Raw genomic sequence first — 13,121 nt, 5'->3', positions numbered from 1 at the left:
TAGAGGAAATGCTTCGCCAACCCGAGCGTCTGTTCACCGTGGAGGTGCGGCTCAAACAGCATCTGACTGGCATCCAGCGGCTGAATAAGAAATGCTCTTCCCCGGAAGCTACACCTAAGATGGCAGCCCCATCACGGTGGATAGGAGACCTTAGGCCAACCACATACTGTCTCTGAAACCTTTACAATTGTTACAGAAACCAACAGAGAAAGACATCGAACTGATTTAACGGCAACGACTTTTAGCGCAAAACAACGGACACGAATTGGATCATGGAATGTATTGACGTTAGTCCAGCAGGGCAAACTGGCACAACTCGCAACGAGACGCGACGCATGAAGCTAGAAATCCTGGGACTGAGTGAAGTTCGTTGACCACAAACTGCCGTCGGGACAGGTACTACTCTGGTATTCGAGGTGAAAACGCTCCCTAGAACACGGGTTCGTAACCTTACCATAATGTTATGCGCCAACCGATGCTGCCGAGCTACAGGACAAGGAGAATGTTTGCAGTCACTTGAATGCCGTCGTGGATAAGGTTCCACAGGGTGACATCAAGATCTACACTGGCGACTTCAATGCGAAGATCGGATCCGACAACACGGACTATGAGCGTGTCATGAGCGAGAACGGTGAGCTGTTTGCAGAATTTTGTGACAATAACGAAATGGTGATCGGGGGCTCGCTCTTCCCCCATCGGCCAGTGCACAAAGTCACGTGGGTTTCCCGTGATGGACATACCGAAAATCAGATCGACCACATCTGTATCAGCCGAAAATGGAGACGGAGCCTTCTTGATGTTCGGAATAAACGCAGCGTCGAAATCGCGTCTGACCATCACCTTCTAATCGGTGAAATCCGCCTACGCATGGCGCGGATCCAGCGACGGGAGGAGAGACTCGGGCGGCGATTCAACACACGCCGACTTGAAGATCCAACGGTAAAAGGGTCTTTTGTTGAAGAACTTGAGACTCGAGCTGCGGACGTTCCAGAAGGTGGCAGCGTAGAAGAACAATGGACGGCCATCAAGAATGCCTTTATAGAAACAAGCGAGAACAACTTGGGTGAGCTTGGCACCCAGAGGAAAGAGTGGATCCCAGATGAAACCTGTCGGAAGATTGAGGAGCGTAGAGAAGCAAAAGCCGCGATAGAGCGGGCGAGAACCAGAGGAGCCAAGAACGAAGCCCGTCAACGGTACTCGGCTCTAGAGAAGGAAGTCAAGCGCTCTTGCAGATGGGACAAGCGAGCGTGGGTGAACTCCCTGACCGACGAAGGGGAGAAAGCCGCAAACACTGGCGATATACGCCTCCTTTACGATATCTCACGACTCCTGAGTGGAGCAAGGATGAACCCGAGTATGCCAATGAAGGACACGACTGGACAATTGCTTACCGACCCCACTGACCAGCTGAAACGCTGGTTTGAGCACTTCGAACAACTTCTTCAAGTTTCGACGGCCAACCAGCCATCAACATCTCGGCATGATCCGCCAAGGGTGCGGCGCATCACTCGCGTCAATTCCGAGGCCTCATCACTGCAGGAGATTGAAGCACCTATCCGAAGCATGAAATCCAACAAGACTCCAGGGGTCGATCGCATATCAGCAGAGATGCTCAAAGCTGACCCCATACTATCCGCACAAATGTTGCATCAACTATTCTGTAATATCTGGGACACCGCAACTTTTCCGGCCGACTGGATGCAGGGCATCTTAGTGAAGGTCCCAAAGAAGGGGGATCTGACTGTGTGCGACAATTGGCGAGGCATCATGTTATTGTGTATTGTTCTCAAAGTTCTGTGCAAAGTTATCCTGAATCGGATGCAGGAGAAGATCGACGCGACTCTCCGACGGCAGCAGGCAGGATTCCGTGCCGGAAGATCTTGTGTGGACCATATTGTCACGCTCCGCATCATCCTGGAGCAGGTCAATGAATTCCAAGAGTCCCTTTATTTGGTATTCATTGACTACGAAAAAGCTTTCGACCGTCTCAATCACGAGAATCTGTGGGGCGCCCTGAGACGCAAGGGAGTCCCGGATAAAATCGTCAACCTCATCGAAGCGCAGTATGAGGCTTTCACGTGCAGAGTTCTGCATAACGGAGCCTTGTCCGACCCTATCCGGGTAGTCGCTGGTGTGAGACAAGGATGTATAATATCACCGCTACTGTTTCTCATCGTAATCGACGAGATCATGGATTGACCGTGTACCGAACCGTGGGCTCACCATCACCATCGGGTCGGGGCGGCGGGTCTCACCATCAACGTCAACAAGACCAAATCGTTGGATATCAACACCGGCCACTCTTCCAACTTTACGGTGGCGGGGCAAGCAGTGGAGAAGGTCGAAAGTTTCCAATATCTTGGCAGCCAAATAGCGTCGGACGGCGGGACCAAGAGCGACATAGGTGCACGAATCAAGAAGGCTAGGGCTGCCTTTGCGAGTTTACGAAACGTATGGAGATCCAACCAGATAAGTCAACGCATCAAAATCCGAATTTTGAACTCGAACGTGAAATCTGTGTTGTTATACGTGGTGTGTATCAGCGGAGAACACTCAAAAGCTGCAGGTCTTCATCAACCGATGCCTGCGGTATATAATTTGTGCCTGGTGGCCTCACAACTGGATCTCGAATGCCGAGCTCCATTGTCGATGTCATCAGAAGCAGCAACAGAAATTCTAGAGCGAAAGTGGAGGTGGGTTGGCCACACACTTCGACGGGGCGGAAACGAAATCTGCAAGCAAGCGCTGGATTGGAATCCGGCAGGACATCGCAGCAGAGGCAGACCCAGGGGCTCATGGCGGCGGAGCCTCAATAAGGAAATTGAGCAAGTCGATAGGAATCTGACCTGGGCCCAGGTCAAGGCAAAAACGAGCAGCCGCCCAGGATGGAAGTCTTTCACGTTGGCCCTTTGCACCGCTGGTGGTGCACAGGACCCTTAAGTAAGTAAGTAATAATTTTAAATGATGTTATGAGTCTCCGTGAAGCATAACATGCTCGAAAATTCTGATTGGACATCGATCAAGATTTCTATTAACCTGTAAAATATTGCCAGGATAATTTGGAGAATGATAAATATTTTGGTATCACATCTTTGCATTGCACAATATGTTATAAAATGAACTTTAACATCGTAACTCCAGGAAGATTTGAAGTACTTTTTATACTGTGTTTCTCCTGCTCAGTTCATGCTTCTTCCAACATACCAAAACAAAATTTGAGATAATTTTTTCAGTGAAACTCTTTTATTTTATACGCATTCATGATTCCATGAGAATTTGGAGATCTAGATCATCAACATATTAATGCAAATCTCATCTCATATTTTTTTTCTTCAAAGTAGACGTATTGTAGAGCAATTCTGCTGAAAAATTATATCTTTATCTCTAAACGGTTATTTTTGGACGCCTTTTTTGTTCAAGGCAGGAGTGATGTTTGAGTTGGGTTTACTATTAAATAACCGGGAAAAAAAAGGAAATTCAAAAATTGGATTTGAATGGACACTCTGCAAACTGAATACTTGGGCAGTTGAATATTCAAGAAGTTGAAGAATCGAACAGTTAGCAATTTAGCAGCTAAATGTTAAACAAGTTCAAATAAATCAAACGAAAATTTAACAGTTGCAAACAAAAGAGTAGAAAAATTAACAGATGGTTACTGAACAGTTAAATATTGAAGGAATAGATAGAAACACTGACAAAAATTAAATAAGTGGCAATTAATCTACTTTAGACTGATTTGAAGAGAACAGTTTAAATATTTTTCAATGAATCTGAAACCCCCTATTATTCCTTTTTTCATCCAGCAAATCACAGATCCCGTTCTGTGCATGCTCGTCTCATCGCTCGTATCCGAGTAACATGACAAGTTTCCCATCAGCAGGTCAATCAGCAGCAACAGCTTGCGACAGTCACTTGCACACACACACACGTTTTTTTCTGAACGTCGCGTCCGGAGTCCGGAGAATCTGAAAGCTCGGGGAAAATTTAATTAAATTCAATTTCGTGTGAAACCGCACCGACGACGACCCACACTGCCAAACCCACTCATTATCACCCCAATGTTGGCTGCGGAGAAAATGGGAAAAGTAACCGCCAGACACAACCAGGCACGGACCGTCAACTGGCAGACAAGGTGGAAGCTTTTCCATCGCCGTCATCTTCGTCCATGTGGTGGTTCCGAGTTGCAGCACCCTCAGTCAGTATAGTATGACAAACTTTAATTTAATGACACATGGAATTTTACCTGCTTTGCTTGCCACTCGGCGCTAGAATCTAAGGTTCGGAAAGACAAAAGACTAGCAGACTGACTAACTGACTGACTGCCGCTGGGACCGGGACGAGCAAGAAGGCATTGCACTTCCACTTTCTTTCTCCGTATTTTTCTCTCTCGATTCTGGAAGTTCTAACTGGAAGACTTTCACTTCTGGGTTTACCAACAAACCAAACCAAGCATAGTGGGTCAAACATGCGTCAAAATAAAAAAAATAAACTCAATCCAAGTAGCTTTTTTGGCTACCAAAGCAGGCATTCAATGTTTTACTTTTTTTTTAAAAATTAAATTTTTACAACCCACTGTGCACACTGCCATCGTCGGTGCCGCACAAATCACTCCTTCCAGCAGGAGGACGTTGCCGTCGTCCTAATATCCAACATGAGTGCACTCCCCGCAGTACCAGTACCAGTAAGCAAAGTGATATTTATTTCCATTAAAAATTAAAGTGTTTTAATAAATTTCACTCGTCGCCTCCAACAGCAGCAGAAGCCAGGATCTGGGATTGCAATTTTCTGGCAGCCACCTGGGAGTAATCGGTTTCCCAGTTTCCCCGTCTTCTCGACGTCAAAGTCGTCGTAATTCGAAGCTATGGGAAGCTAAAGTTCAACCCACTTTATTACAGAACAAAAGAGAAGCCAAAATTGGCAGAAGTAAATTGATAGTTTGTAATGCATTGGATTAACCGAGCAGATGATGAAAATTAAATTAGGAGCAGTAGCTCTGTTTCACTTATCTTCACTGATCAATCGACGTGCTGTGGTGTCCGAGCGGTTAAGGAGATGGACTTGAAATCCATTGGGTTCTACCCGCACAGGTTCGAATCCTGTCCACAGCGAGATCTTTTTTTTTTTGCCATGGAAATCGATTCCAGACGACAATAGAGGGAAACACTACAACGATAGGTCCCGAATGTCGGATGATTTGTGTGAAGACGAGAAGAAACACTTAAAATTCAATTCATTCGTGCATTCGTGCCATTTGTCAACCGCAGTTGTACAGACCAGCCAGCCACCAGACCAAGCGACACCGAGACGAGGGACTCGACTTGGGATGACACTTTCCAACAAGAAGACGTTCATGTTCACTGACCCATTCATAATTTCCGTCTGGAATGCTGAGCTGCTGCTGCTGCTGCTGCTGATGCTCCTTATTCATTTTTTTTTCCTCTTTGAACCAAGTACACCCAAAATTGAAAGAAACAGAGACAGAGGGGGGAGAGAGAGTGAAAATGATATCCTTATTAGAGCAAAAAATGTCCAGGGATGGGACCGAAATTTTTCATCGCTTTTTTATTAATGTCTTCTTCGTTGTTTCCTTCCTTTGCAGGTATGTAAAATTTTCTCATCACATTCAATTTGGGGCGCCGTCATCCAAACTCGGGGAAAAACACGAGACCGAATTGAACCATCACGCTCGCAGCTAGGGGTGAGTCACGTTCCTTGACGTCGTTCGAGAGTCAGTGTTGTTTACGAATGAAGTGTGAGCGCCGAGAGAGGGCAATAAATTAAAACTATTACAACCTTCCGAAAAATGGACATCGACGACGACGGGCAGCAGGCGTGATGTGTCCCCGATGTCGTTGAAGAATGACCAATGGGTGTATGTATGGAGCGTGAAGGTAGCAGCAACAACAACAACAACAACAGCACCACCACTAGCACTTTCTAGCTCAGGGACGTTGCAATCTGACGACGCTTGAAAGTGAAGTGGCTAGGTGACTCGACTGTTTTGAATGTTGATTTCGAATGAGATGGATTTTACTGGAAATTTCTGCCCCGGATGAAGATTAAAGGTGGCCAAGGATTCGATGGAATGGTTTCCGATCGTTAGTTGAAGGTTTCGTAAAACTTGTTATTCAAAGTTTATATTTTTAATCGACTGGAACACTGCCGTTGTACGCATAACCGTCCCATGTTCTACGCAATCCTTATGCACCGTGGGACTCTTATGTGTATAACGGCAAAACATATTTTCCATAAAACTTGTTATGTTTTGTTCGTTTAGTACGATTTTTGCAAATATGTGTAACAGTTTAATATAAAATGAAGATTTGAAGTTAACTTAAGGACATGTTTTGTTATCTAAGTTTGAAACACTTTTTTGGACTATAATTACTTCAAAGTTTGTAACCGTGTACATTTTTTTAGAAAGCCTATTTTTTTCCTACAACTTTGTCTCAGACTACTTTTTGATTAGAAGAGACTTTATTCGTGCTACGATTTATTGAAACATTTTGAAAACATATGCTAGAAACAATATGGTCGAATTTTAGTACAAATTTGAATAACAAACAATTATGCCAAGTTTCATTCAAATCGAAGAAGTCTGATCGATTCGTCATTTGGCGTGGAATTGCTCTGGAGATTTTTAAATTTCAAAATGTCAAAATGTGGTTGTTATTGCAATGACTAACAAGCTACCCAAGTAACATTGCAAATTTTTGTCAAGGTTTTAAAGTATTCTACAAGTCTAAAACATGGTCTACAGAAGCCTCATAAAATCCAAATTATTACTTGTGTATTTGATTTTTTTTTGATTAGGTAGGTATACGAACGAAATTAAAAACAAAAATCGTTGGAGTTTCCAGATTTTCCTGGACATCACGTACGTTTTGAGTTAAAACCAAAAAAACATCTCAAAAACGGTAAGATACACCACTATGAAATTTTTACTAGTGAAAGATAAAAAGTTTTCAAGCATGATTAATTTTGAATAGGGTAAGTGTGCAAGTTAAGGCATTAGTGCTCCAGTTGTTGGCCCTAATGACTAGATCAAATTCAAAATAAATATGCCTGGTTTTAATCTATGTTCTAGCCTTTTTTTATAATGCTTTTATTTTTCCAGGCTCAATTGATGTAACTTTGCGGAGCCGATATTCATTTTAAAGATTACAAAATTACTTAAAACTAACGGTAGTAAAGCGGGGGCCGATTACTCGCGGCTATCTCGAGGATAGGGGTAACAAATTGTAACAAATGGATGAGAGGGTAGGGATTGTGAACACAAGGTTTGGAGAGCAATGTGCTCTTGATCTCGAACTAAGCGACACTCTGATGAAAAAAACAAACATGGGGGACACCGATGGGCAACTAACAACTTGGGAGAACACAAGATGACACTAACTACTAAATCCTCAGATCTATCCGTTTTAAAACCACATAAATTAAATTCAAATAGTCGAGATCTCGGCTCGCCAAGACATCTCTAACGGGTTGTTTTCCTCGGGCCCTGAGACATGTGGATAACTCAGATCTGGCAACACGGTGTAAGGTATATGACCAAACAACATGCTCGATATCGTGATAACCACTACCACAGGCACATAAATAGCTGCCTGAGAGCCCAATTCGATAGAAGTGCGAGTCTAACGAGCAGTGATTGGACATAAGCCTTGATATAACGCGTATAAAGTCGCGGCTCATGTCCAATTCTTTGAATTATGGTTTGTTCGACACCTGTGGGAGAATAGAATGTAACCATCTTCCCAATTCACCATCATTCCATTTTTGTTGATAACTGATGAGGACTTGCTGACGAGCAATGGAGAAAAATTCGTTGAAGGCGACTTGTCGCTCAAAAATATCGCCTTCCATAGCGCCCACCTTAGCCAACGAGTCCGCTTTCTCACTACCCGGAATTGAGCAACGAGATGGGACCCATGCTAAAGTGATAGTATAGGAGCAGTTGGATAAAGCTTGGATAAAGTTTAGATCGTATTTAAGGCAAGAAATACAAGGAGTGCTTCATCGGCCTCATTGAACGAATAGCCTCCAATTCATAAGAAGGATTCATTACTTCACAACGGATAAGAAACCGGAAAGACAGCTCAGCGAAACGAACTGTCAGTGGGAGGACACCCGCGAGTACTTCGAGGCTCATCGTATGAGTCGAGTGCATACGGCCAAGCATAATACGAAGGCAATGGTATTGAATCCGTTGCAGCTTGAGAATGTCCCAACCCATTATTTTCAGGCTGGCGGATATGAAAATCTTTAAATCGATTTATCTCCGTAAATAAGCCTCTAATCGAGATTTGGAGCATATTTAGGTGTCAGAAAAAAAAATTCCCCGAAATTAATGTCCCAACCCATTATTTTCAGGCTGGCGGATATGAAAATCTTTAAATCGATTTATCTCCGTAAATAAGCCTCTAATCGAGATTTGGAGCGTATTAAGGTGTCAGAAAAAAAATTCCCCGAAATTAATGTCCCAACCCATTATTTTCAGGCTGGCGGATATGAAAATCTTTAAATCGATTTATCTCCGTAAATAAGCCTCTAATCGAGATTTGGAGCGTATTTAGGTGTCAGAAAAAATTTCCCCGAAATTAATGTCCCAACCCATTATTTTCACGCTGGCGGATATGAAAATCTTTAAATTGATTTATCTCCGTAAATAAGCCTCTAATCGAGATTAAGAGCATATTTAGGTGTCAGAAAAAAAAATTCCCCGAAATTATTGTCCCAACCCATTATTTTCACGCTGGCGGATATGAAAATCTTTAAATCGATTTATCTCCGTAAATAAGCCTCTAATCGAGATTTGGAGCATATTTAGGTGTCAGAAAAAAAAATTCCCCGAAATTAATGTCCCAACCCATTATTTTCAGGCTGGCGGATATGAAAATCTTTAAATCGATTTATCTCCGTAAATAAGCCTCTAATCGAGATTTGGAGCATATTTAGGTGTCAGAAAAAAGTTTCCCCGAAATTAATGTCCCAACCCATTATTTTCAGGCTGGCGGATATGAAAATCTTTAAATCGATTTATCTCCGTAAATAAGCCTCTAATCGAGATTTGGAGCATATTTAGGTGTCAGAAAAAAGTTTCCCCGAAATTAATGTCCCAACCCATTATTTTCAGGCTGGCGGATATGAAAATCTTTAAATCGATTTATCTCCGTAAATAAGCCTCTAATCGAGATTTGGAGCGTATTTAGGTGTCAGAAAAAAATTTCCCCGAAATTAATGTCCCAACCCATTATTTTCAGGCTGGCGGATATGAAAATCTTTAAATCGATTTATCTCCGTAAATAAGCCTCTAATCGAGATTTGGAACGTATTCAGGTGTCAGAAAAAAATTTCCCCGAAATTAATGTCCCAACCCATTATTTTCAGGCTGGCGGATATGAAAATCTTTAAATCGATTTATCTCCGTAAATAAGCCTCTAATCGAGATTTGGAACGTATTCAGGTGTCAGAAAAAATTTCCCCGAAATTAATGTCCCAACCCATTATTTTCACGCTGGCGGATATGAAAATCTTTAAATTGATTTATCTCCGTAAATAAGCCTCTAATCGAGATTAAGAGCATATTTAGGTGTCAGAAAAAAAAATTCCCCGAAATTATTGTCCCAACCCATTATTTTCAGGCTGGCGGATATGAAAATCTTTAAATCGATTTATCTCCGTAAATAAGCCTCTAATCGAGATTTGGAACGTATTCAGGTGTCAGAAAAAAATTTCCCCGAAATTAATGTCCCAACCCATTATTTTCAGGCTGGCGGATATGAAAATCTTTAAATCGATTTATCTCCGTAAATAAGCCTCTAATCGAGATTTGGAACGTATTCAGGTGTCAGAAAAAATTTCCCCGAAATTAATGTCCCAACCCATTATTTTCACGCTGGCGGATATGAAAATCTTTAAATTGATTTATCTCCGTAAATAAGCCTCTAATCGAGATTAAGAGCATATTTAGGTGTCAGAAAAAAAAATTCCCCGAAATTATTGTCCCAACCCATTATTTTCACGCTGGCGGATATGAAAATCTTTAAATCGATTTATCTCCGTAAATAAGCCTCTAATCGAGATTTGGAGCATATTTAGGTGTCAGAAAAAAAAATTCCCCGAAATTAATGTCCCAACCCATTATTTTCAGGCTGGCGGATATGAAAATCTTTAAATCGATTTATCTCCGTAAATAAGCCTCTAATCGAGATTTGGAGCATATTTAGGTGTCAGAAAAAAGTTTCCCCGAAATTAATGTCCCAACCCATTATTTTCAGGCTGGCGGATATGAAAATCTTTAAATCGATTTATCTCCGTAAATAAGCCTCTAATCGAGATTTGGAGCATATTTAGGTGTCAGAAAAAAGTTTCCCCGAAATTAATGTCCCAACCCATTATTTTCAGGCTGGCGGATATGAAAATCTTTAAATCGATTTATCTCCGTAAATAAGCCTCTAATCGAGATTTGGAGCGTATTTAGGTGTCAGAAAAAAATTTCCCCGAAATTAATGTCCCAACCCATTATTTTCAGGCTGGCGGATATGAAAATCTTTAAATCGATTTATCTCCGTAAATAAGCCTCTAATCGAGATTTGGAACGTATTCAGGTGTCAGAAAAAAATTTCCCCGAAATTAATGTCCCAACCCATTATTTTCAGGCTGGCGGATATGAAAATCTTTAAATCGATTTATCTCCGTAAATAAGCCTCTAATCGAGATTTGGAGCGTATTTAGGTGTCAGAAAAAAAAATTCCCCGAAATCAATGTCCCAACCCATTATTTTCAGGCTGGCGGATATGGAAATCTTTAAATCGATTTATCTCCGTAAATAAGCCTCTAATCGAGATTTGGAGCGTATTTAGGTGTCAGAAAAAAAATTTCCCCGAAATTAATGTCCCAACCCATTATTTTCAGGCTGGCGGATATGAAAATCTTTAAATCGATTTATCTCCGTAAATAAGCCTCTAATCGAGATTTGGAGCGTATTTAGGTGTCAGAAAAAAATTTCCCCGAAATTAATGTCCCAACCCATTATTTTCAGGCTGGCGGATATGAAAATCTTTAAATCGATTTATCTCCGTAAATAAGCCTCTAATCGAGATTTGGAGCGTATTTAGGTGTCAGAAAAAAAAATTTCCCGAAATTAATGTCCCAACCCATTATTTTCAGGATGGCAGATATGAAAATCTTTAAATCGATTTATCTCCGTAAATAAGCCTCTAATCGAGATTTGGAGCGAATTTAGGTGTCAGAAAAAAATTTCAGGCTGGCAGATATGAAAATCTTTAAATCGATTTATCTCCGTAAATAAGCCTCTAATCGAGATTTGGAGCGTATTTAGGTGCCAGAAAAAAAATTTCACCGAAATTAATGTCCCAACCCATTATTTTCAGGCTGGCAGATATGAAAATCTTTAAATCGATTTATCTCCGTAAATAAGCCTCTAATCGAGATTTGGAGCGAATTTAGGTGTCAGAAAAAAATTTCAGGCTGGCAGATATGAAAATCTTTAAATCGATTTATCTCCGTAAATAAGCCTCTAATCGAGATTTGGAGCGTATTTAGGTGCCAGAAAAAAAATTTCACCGAAATTAATGTCCCAACCCATTATTTTCAGGCTGGCAGATATGAAAATCTTTAAATCGATTTATCTCCGTAAATAAGCCTCTAATCGAGATTTGGAGCGAATTTAGGTGTCAGAAAAAAATTTCAGGCTGGCAGATATGAAAATCTTTAAATCGATTTATCTCCGTAAATAAGCCTCTAATCGAGATTTGGAGCATATTTAGGTGTCAGAAAAAAAATTCCCCGAAATTAATGTCCCAACCCATTATTTTCAGGCTGGCGGATATGAAAATCTTTAAATCGATTTATCTCCGTAAATAAGCCTCTAATCGAGATTTGGAGCGAATTTAGGTGTCAGAAAAAAATTTCAGGCTGGCAGATATGAAAATCTTTAAATCGATTTATCTCCGTAAATAAGCCTCTAATCGAGATTTGGAGCGTATTTAGGTGCCAGAAAAAAAAATTCACCGAAATTAATGTCCCAACCCATTATTTTCAGGCTGGCAGATATGAAAATCTTTAAATCGATTTATCTCCGTAAATAAGCCTCTAATCGAGATTTGGAGCGTATTTAGGTGCCAGAAAAAAAATTTCACCGAAATTAATGTCCCAACCCATTATTTTCAGGCTGGCAGATATGAAAATCTTTAAATCGATTTATCTCCGTAAATAAGCCTCTAATCGAGATTTGGAGCGAATTTAGGTGTCAGAAAATAATTTCAGGCTGGCAGATATGAAAATCTTTAAATCGATTTATCTCCGTAAATAAGCCTCTAATCGAGATTTGGAGCGTATTTAGGTGCCAGAAAAAAAATTTCACCGAAATTAATGTCCCAACCCATTATTTTCAGGCTGGCAGATATGAAAATCTTTAAATCGATTTATCTCCGTAAATAAGCCTCTAATCGAGATTTGAAGCGTATTTAGGTGCCAGAAAAAAAATTTCCCCGAAATTGATGTCCCAACCCATTATTTTCAGGCTGGCAGATATGAAAATCTTTAAATCGATTTATCTCCGTAAATAAGCCTCTAATCGAGATTTGGAGCGTATTTAGGTGCCAGAAAAAAAATTTCCCCGAAATTAATGACCCAACCCATTATTTTCAGGCTGGCAGATATGAAAATCTTTAAATCGATTTATCTCCGTAAATAAGCCTCTAATCGAGATTTGGAGCGTATTTAGGTGTCAGAAAAAAAATTTCCCCGAAATTAATGTCCCAACCCATTATTTTCAGGCTGGCAGATATGAAAATCTTTAAATCGATTTATCTCCGTAAATAAGCCTCTAATCGAGATTTGGAGCGTATTTAGGTGTCAGAAAAGAAAAATTCCCCGAAATTAATGTCCCAACCCATTATTTTCAGGCTGGCGGATATGAAAATCTTTAAATCGATTTATCTCCGTAAATAAGCCTCTAATCGAGATTTGGAGCGTATTTAGGTGTCAGAAAAAAAATTTCCCCGAAATTAATGTCCCAACCCATTATTTTCAGGCTGGCGGATATGAAAATCTTTAAATCGATTTATCTCCGTAAATAAGCCTCTAATCAAGAT

General features: G+C 40.9%; 1 non-coding gene across 1 annotated transcript; it reads left to right on the top strand.

The window, feature by feature from the left end:
- Positions 1-5,026: 5,026 nt before the first annotated feature.
- TRNAS-UGA (transfer RNA serine (anticodon UGA)) lies at positions 5,027-5,108 on the top strand. Its single transcript has one exon. It is a non-coding gene; the product is annotated as a tRNA-Ser (tRNA).
- Positions 5,109-13,121: the final 8,013 nt, after the last annotated feature.

This window comes from Ochlerotatus camptorhynchus, unplaced genomic scaffold, assembly GCF_037179485.1.
Source record: "Ochlerotatus camptorhynchus isolate MF236.1 unplaced genomic scaffold, CSIRO-AGI_Acam_v1.1 ptg000196l, whole genome shotgun sequence".
In the NCBI taxonomy this organism is placed as follows: Eukaryota; Metazoa; Arthropoda; class Insecta; order Diptera; family Culicidae; genus Ochlerotatus; species Ochlerotatus camptorhynchus.
Note: the sequence above shows the minus strand (reverse complement) of the source record. Positions and strands in the feature narration are given on the sequence as shown.